This window comes from Oxyura jamaicensis, chromosome 1, assembly GCF_011077185.1.
Source record: "Oxyura jamaicensis isolate SHBP4307 breed ruddy duck chromosome 1, BPBGC_Ojam_1.0, whole genome shotgun sequence".
In the NCBI taxonomy this organism is placed as follows: Eukaryota; Metazoa; Chordata; class Aves; order Anseriformes; family Anatidae; genus Oxyura; species Oxyura jamaicensis.
The window spans coordinates 177774914-177783108 of NC_048893.1; the positions used below are offsets into that span (position 1 = coordinate 177774914).

At 41.0% G+C, this 8195-nt stretch overlaps 1 long non-coding RNA gene across 1 annotated transcript; it reads right to left on the reverse strand.

The window, feature by feature from the left end:
- Positions 1-644: 644 nt before the first annotated feature.
- LOC118169803 lies at positions 645-1681 on the reverse strand. Its single transcript, XR_004752281.1, has 2 exons — positions 1624-1681; positions 645-814 (listed from the first exon to the last, which is right to left on the reverse strand). It is a non-coding gene; the product is annotated as an uncharacterized LOC118169803 (long non-coding RNA).
- Positions 1682-8195: the final 6514 nt, after the last annotated feature.

Below are 8195 nucleotides of genomic sequence, written 5' to 3' on the forward strand. Positions count from 1 at the left end.
TCATGAAACCTCTTTCCGGATGCTCTGGGTTTTCTGCTGAATTAAACTCAATTGAATTGACCATCCATTATAACCACTTAAACTACAATTAACATTTACTCTAGAAATAAAGGAAAACTTAATAATAAACTCCTCCTTCCTTCTTTTTTTAATGGAGGTAATTTGCTTTTCTGGGAAATCTCAGTGATCTGCATTGGAAAAAAACACAGAAGCAAATTGTGCAAGACATCCCAAAGGAACACCAGTCCAAGTTTCTGACACACCATGTGCTCAGTGGCTGCAACATATTTTACACAAAACCTATTAGAAAAACACTCAGAGTCTTTTTAAAAATAGCATTTTCCCACTATTTTTTTTTAATGTGTCTTACTTTCTGAAAGCCAATCCCACCTCCTACCCCCCCTACACCCCAGCCAGCTATCTCAATCTGGCAAGGAATAATGGTTTATGGCCAGTAAAATGTTAGCTCAAAATAGCTATCAAAACTTTACATGCATGTAATAATATTACAGTTTTAAGGTCTACTAGATTTCTCACCTGAAAAAAATGCCTTCCATTGTGAAAGGCATTACTTGTTTGTGAGAGATTAGTGTCAATTAAAATAGACTCGTAAGTCATTTAAAGTCTGGCCATTGCATTTTTGGAAGTCTTAGGCAGGAAAAGAGTTCTAAACCAAAGCATTTGCTTCTTTCATTCACTTCTGGTCTCATCTCTGATTAAGATCTCAGGACCCATCCCAATGCCGATTAGCAACTTGTGCGTAGTGGATTACTGGACATGGAGTACTGCTTGATTTCTATGACACTGCAAGATACTGAAATGGAGCAAAGTAAATCTTGGAAGCTGGTTATTTTAATTTATATGATTATTAAATATCAGCAATTTGAAGCTGCCCAAATTGAATACCATGGAAGTGGATTAGTGTACAAAGAGCAGGTGAGGCAGTCAAAAATCAAGTGACTTGATGCACTGCTATACTGTGTATGCCTTTTGCCTCCATAACCACAAAGAGTATAGCAGGAAGTAATTTCATCTGCACAAATATTTATGCTGTTTTTATATAAATGCATATATAAGTATGTAAACATATTTGTCTGTAATTTTAAATGGATGTATATGTGTTTATCTGTAAATATAAGGCTTATCTATAATATGAATTGAACATATGAAATACCTAACTGCCAATATATTTACCTGTGCAATCACTACTGCTTCAGCCTGGCATACTAGCTTTTTCATGAAGCAAAGCATTCTTTTTAATGAACTTTATTTTATAATTTCTACTTAACCCTCAAAAATATATTTGGGAAATTCTGTGGAAGCACGGCCCATTGCATAAGGGAAAAGCACAGCTCCTGTCTGAAACTAAGTTTCTGGTGCATTTTGTTGAACTGGGAATTGTATCCCAGTGGTGACCAAACCTTCACATTCCGGACATAGCAAATCTTCCCGTTTGTGGCAAAGAGGCAAGGAAAAAAACAAGAGGGAATCAGGGGAAATAGCTTCAAACTAGAACAAATTACTGGCTAACTCTGCTGTCAAAAGGTCACATTCTTTCCTTAGGCAAACCTGCACAACTCTGCTGAGGTCAGAAGAAGGAGTATGAGGAAGAGGAAAGCATACCAAGGAAATAATCCTTCCTGTATGACCTCTGGGTGCTGCTGCTTGACCTGAGCGCAGCACAGATGAAAAGAAGAACTGGAACAGAGCACACACAGCACTCTCAAGTGGTGAACCTTCTGAGAAACTTTCATCTGCTTATAGAAATGTTGATTGGAAAGGACCTCTCAAGCTCATCCAGTTCAGCTGCCTTTTTAAATCAGGACTATCACTGGCATTTGGTTAGGCTGGCTTTCTCCAGCCAAGCCTTGAAGACTGCCTGAGATGGAGACATCAAGCCCTGTCTTGGTAGCTTGTTCCAATGCTACCTGACTTCCCCAGTTGAGAAGGCATTCCTAATGTCCTACCTTGAACCTTAGAAGCTATGATTTTTGTCTGTTGCACCTTGCTGTACCATCAGCTACTACTAAAAAGTTTGGCTCCATCATCTTGGTAGGTATCCTTCAAGTAGGCTGCTAGTAGGTTGCACTTCAGCTCTTTTCTGAAAATGGCTGTTGAAGGTGACTGCAGAAGGCAGTCATGGGACTGCTCTGCCAGCCCTGGGAATGATCTTCCCTCCCAGCAGGCATTTGCTGCAGCTGAACTTTTCTGAGGTGGTGCTTGTAAGTTAAACGTAAATGACTGTGAGGTTTCAAACACAAAGAAAAATCATTAAAAGGAAGATGATGGAAAATGAATCTACTGTGTGAGTTCAGAGAAAGGTGTTGCTACCCTATATCAAATTACATGTACTACAAGTATGGAAATACAAACTTCAGCAGCAAATGTTATGTCTACTCTCTAACAATCCATATCTGGCTGGTTCACTGCCATCTACACCTATAACGACTCTTTTCAGGAAGTTTCTCTTGCATTTGGGTTAACTGGTATTCAGCAACCTATGTCCATGCTGTTATACTTCCTTATCTTCCAGATAGAGACTGCATCCAAATTACCTGTTGGGAATGGATCCTGGCTTATCCTAAGTCTCAGATTAGGCTATGGAGAAGATTACTTGGCAGGGGCCCGAGCCAGGCCAGTGGCTTCTAACAGCAACGATGAATAAGTTCTGATGTTTGGGAGCACTCCCTCGCACTGTTTAATGTCTAGACATGGCCTCAGCGTCTAGTTTGGTTGACAGAAACATTCTTTGTTTCCTGTGCTGTGGTTGTCTTAACATAGGGATTGTTTTTTCATAAAAGCTTGAAGTTTCCTTCTTGTTCATATTAAAACCAAGGTCTGGCAGGATGGCTGGTCATTTAAATGTGGACCCTTGTTAATCGAGATCTCTTCTTTGTGCTGTAAGGAACTGTAAGTCCTGACCAAAGCAGGGCTGCATTTAAACGGGGCTCACCTACCCCATGGAGGTACACGCAACTGGAAATGAAGGATGGCCGGCCTCATCAGATGGGACCACAGCAGCTGACTTCTTCCAGGAAGATCTGTTAAAGACCTGTCAGTGGGCAAAAGGGTAAGACATTGCCAGGAGTCATCTGACTCAGCTGTGCCTTCTCCAAACTAATTGTCTGTACTCCCTCTGCAGTCAAGGCACCTCCAGGGGGTGGTTCATTGTCCTCCAAGGGGTGTCTAAAAGGGACAGAATGAGTTGCCCTCTGAAAATACCTATTTTTCTCTGTCATCTGCAGAGAAGGCTTTTAAATGGCACGCTTAAACTAGCCACTTAACTTCTGGAGTGCTAGCTTTAGGTGAGGCAGATCTCTCCCATCTGAACTGGATGAATACCAAAGAAAATATTTGCAAACAAAGATTTGCAAACTTGTATTGGCATTCAGAACCTCTTTTATCTGGTTTCCATAAACAATATTTCTAGTAATATTTTGTATGAGAATATTTTACAAGCAAATGCATTATTGTGGTGCAAATACTTGCATGATCCCTGCCAAACTGCAGGTGAAAGCTTGGCAGCTGGGGAGGTTTGCAATCTCTGTTGCTGGATATAAAAATTGGCTTCAGTTCTACCCCCTGAAGACCTCTGGAATTTTTACCATCCGAGTAAGGGTGGAGGAAAACCATTGTGTGTCTCTGAAGGCCAGTCTCTCTCTGCTGCTTGCACGTAGTGAATTCTTAAGTCACTACCCACAGTGAACAGGCTGACATTTGCTTGTGGAAAACATTTGCTGGGTCATTACGGATAACATCCCATTTTCTAAAAATCTATGCCTTCTTTCTGATTGCTGCTCGAGTAGAAGAGGCTAGCTGAGTTAGATATGTGCAAGTGGTTCACCTCACTTTTGTTCTTGCTAACCTTGTTTCTGCCTGATTTAGTTACTGGGAAGATGACTACTTCATCTCTGAAGCCATCTGTCCTTACTCCTCCAGATAATATTTTTATTAACGCTTTTTATTTATTCCATTTTATTGCATTTGATTTTATTGCATTTTATGGAATTTAAAATCTGTCAGAGTGATTGTTCTCTTTGTAAAATGGATCATTGCATTTTCAAAATTTAATACCTCCACTGTCCTCACACCGTCTGGAATTTAAAGCAGCTCTGCGCTAGTAGATATAATTTTCACGATTTCTGAATGGATGTTGGTGTTGAGATAAACTAGGAAATGTAATTGTTTCCAATACCACTACCATTGCATATATACTTTGCTGAAACTAAGCGTTAATATCTGTTTTCATTATGCCCTTATTGCATTGATGGAAATAGCTCAACTCATAAATGACATTACAATCATCAGTGTTAGAATCAGTTTAGAGAAGGCATTTCATTTCCCTGGTGAAAAAAAAAAAAAAAAAAAAAAAGGAAAAAAAACACAACTATAGTCTCTGAACTTCTGAACACTTTTAAGCTGCTGTTGAGAGTTGAGAAAGCAAATACCAAACCCATACATAATCCTGCTCTGAGTTGTCAAAGCTTCCCTTCTTTCTCCTTCCTTTCTGTGACTGATCTTGCTTTCTTTTGGGGAATGCTATGCCTTTTTCAGCTAAGATCTTGTAGACTTTGACAGAAATTTTCTCAGGTATGTTTTCTTGGACTGGTGAATTTTATCCTGGTGAAACATAATGTAAAAAAAGCTCATCACCAATACCTGAAAATATGTATTACTATTTTATAAAATCTGATGAGGTGCTGGTCTTGTGTCCTGTTCATTCTTAAGCTGTCCATGCTGAGAGCTGTCCTGGTTAATTTGGGGGTTGGATCTGTTACTTCTTTCAGGATTTATATCTTCAAAACACATTTCATCAAAAAGATTTCCACTGTTTTCTAGCAAATTAAAATTGTGTTAAATTCTTCAGCCATACATTTCTTCATCAAGGTCTGTCTGGGGTCCTTCCTCCCTTCCCCATCCCTTCCAAATCCATCTCCTTGTTAGCCCTGCTTCCTCTTTCCCCCAAGCCTCCATCAACCAGGTGCACGCCAAAGGCTTGCTTCATGGAGCTATGCACTTGGTGCTCAAACTGCCGTGGCACTAATTCTCAAACCGTGGGAGGAGAAAGCAAGTGGTTGAGCGTATCTCATGGATTAAAAAAAAAATAAATTCTGAGAGCTGTTGACAGAGGACATTGTAGTCTTCCAGCATCTAATCTGCAGTTGAGACAGATAAAAAGACATAAGAGCCTCATGCTTTTATTTTTTGCCAAGTTTTTCCTTTTACTTAATATGCATCATTGCTACATTGCTACTTTGGGAAAAAAAAAAAAAAAAAAAAAAGCAAACACCAACAAGCAAGTCTCAGAATAGCAGTTTCACAATATTTAAGGCTTTAGTGGCAATCCCTCCTTAGGCAGTTCCCTCCCCAGCCACTCCTTCTCTCATCACAGTTTGCCTCCCTTTTTGTCATTTTCATCTATAAAAGCAAAAAGACAAAAAAAAGAAAAGAAAAAAAAAAAAAAGGCAAAGAGATCATAGTTTAACCTGGATTATGTCATTCATCCAGGGCATCCCATTGCTTTACAAACAGTTGTGTTGGCACAACCGAGAGGTCAGAGAACTGCATTGCAAAGGCAGGAGAAGGGAGAGGAGAATTTCTTAAGCGGATACTGCCGCCAAAACCAAATTATTGTGAAACTGCACTGTCACATTCCAAAAAACCACTTTCCCCTAAACCTTATGAGACTATAGCAAATGGTGAATATTGGTGGAGGAGGCCCCTTTGGACCAGGCTGAATGCTTTTTAAAGCCTGATGGTAGCTGCAAAGTGGACCAGGATTGTGAACACCTCTCACAAGCTCCTGCCGTTGGTGGTCATTCAGTGCTAAATAAGACAACATGAATCCTGACCCCTTTGGAGCAAAACCATGGCTCACACAGCCCAGTTCAACTCTTACAAAACTGAAAAAAGTGAATTATATTCTTGAATACACACACGACCACCCAAGTGAGGTATTCCCACTGGTTCGAGCTGTGCAAAAGAGGCCAACATCTGACCATAACAGCACAAGAACTGCCAGCGTATCCAATTAGCAGGATAAAAGTAACTGCCCTCCTGGCTTACTAATTATTTTCAGAATACACAGTGTGATGGAAACCCTTCCAAAAATCAAATCTGTCTTACAGCAGTTTGACTTAAAGGCGGTGCAGAATGGAGCGTTTCTAAGTGCATTGCAATTAATTATGCTTTCAAATGCACTGACTAAATTCAACTTTGCAATTAGATAAATAATAACTGAGAGGAAAGGTTGTATTTTTGGAGTTACATGTCGCAGTAGATGAATACGCCTTTTGCCCCAGCTGCTGTGCCTGTGTCATGGCAGACGTCTTGCAGTGAAGCCCTGTCTGTTGCAGATGAAATGCCTGTACAAAAGCAGCTTCCACGTCCATTTAAATGTACAGGACACATACTCATGCACTCAACACAAGATCCTCCTTTAATTTCTTTGCCTATCTGCCTCGAATATCAAAGAGGATGACATTTTATCAAAACTACGACCAAACCGGTAACATCAAAGAGCCTGGCTTGGCAGCCTCCACCCTTTTCAGGCAATATTGACTCAAGTAGTGGATGTCACTGATTTCAGTCCAGGTGTGCCAAAGTGAAAAATTGGAATCCACATGCCAGAGCCCTCCATGCTGAGCAAATGGATAAAGGTGACTGACACACACACAAAACATTGCCTTTTCTTTTTCTGCCTTCAGATTACCCTTCCATTAATTGTGCAATTCCTAAATACAGCCAGTATTAAAAAATGGCCCACAGCTGTTCAACAAACAGCTTTGAAAATACAAATTGAAATTATTGGTTTAGCTCACAAGGATATAAGCACTCATGGTAGGAGTGTATCCTTGGCTAAAGGGGAAACCACAGAGATGGGAAACAATGTCCCTATCACTGGAACTTTTGTTTGTGGATTCCCACAATAATCATTCCTTTTCTTACCTCTTTAATATTTGTGATCACCCACAAGGTGAAGTGCTTCACTGATATTAATTGAAGTGCTAGAAACAGGGTTCTGAAACATTTATTAGTTGCATTTACAGCCAACTTGGCAACCTTGCATCTTCAAAGGGCTCAGCTGCAAATGAAGACCAGGTGGCAGAAGGTGAACTTGAGCAAGGTGAGAGTGTTGGTGAGCAGAGGGAGCGCGTTTCATAGCCTTGGTGAAGGTTTGGCTGGAGGAAGGGCATGTTTGGGACTGTTGATCAGCTCTGCCTATAGTTAAAGGATGTGCTTGAATTCCTGCCTTCACGAACCAGCATCAGTGAATAGCACTTCCCATGAGCTGGCTCAGAGACTGCGTCCCACCCTTGTCAACAATAAACTCACTTCAACTATTCATGGTTTTTCTATGTCTTGGATGGACTGCAGTAACTCAGATGGGCTGGGGATGAAGCCCTCTGAACCTATCCCTATGCCAAACATAGCAGGATGACTCTGCACAGGCAGCTCAGGCTTGGCAGAGCCCTTCAGATCTGCTCTCCATTTTCTCTACTGGCTTTTCATAGATCATCAAATTAAGCTCAAAGTCTCCTAGTGAGGCCCAGAAAGGTACAGAGATCTACTGACTACTACAGAAAGCCCAGTTCCCACTGCCTCAAAGCATGGGATTAATCACTCCTCCTTTTAGCTGCCAAGCAGCTGGGGATCTTGTTTAATCCAATTCTCCATAGTCAATAGGTAGAGGAAGAGAAATCTCCTCTCTCTTTGCGATAGGTTAAATTGTTCCCTAAAGAAACCTGTCTACCTCCATGGACAGCGGGAAAGCTTAGATCCTGAGCTGATGTGAAGCACCACACTTTCAGACAGATCAAATGAGGTGAGAGGACTGCATTCCAGCTGAAGTATGGCTGAAGTGCCTAAACTTGCTCTTTCTGGACGCGTTCCTCGGTGCCTCTTGAAGTCTGAATTGCTGAAGTTCCCAGATGGTCAACCTTGTCACAGATTTCACTGCTGGAATAATAAAATACCTGGCCATTCAAACAAGCTTCAGCATGTTATCTGAGCATCTAGAACGAACTGCCTCTGGGAATCAGGGCATGTCACAAATCGCACCTCCTTCTGCTCCAGGTGGAAGCAGAATTTCTTTGCTTGGTCATTTCTTTGGTCATCCCTTTCATAAATGCACAGCATGTCAACAAAAAAGAACTATGTTACCAGTACTAGACACTCTGCTGCATGCATTTCAC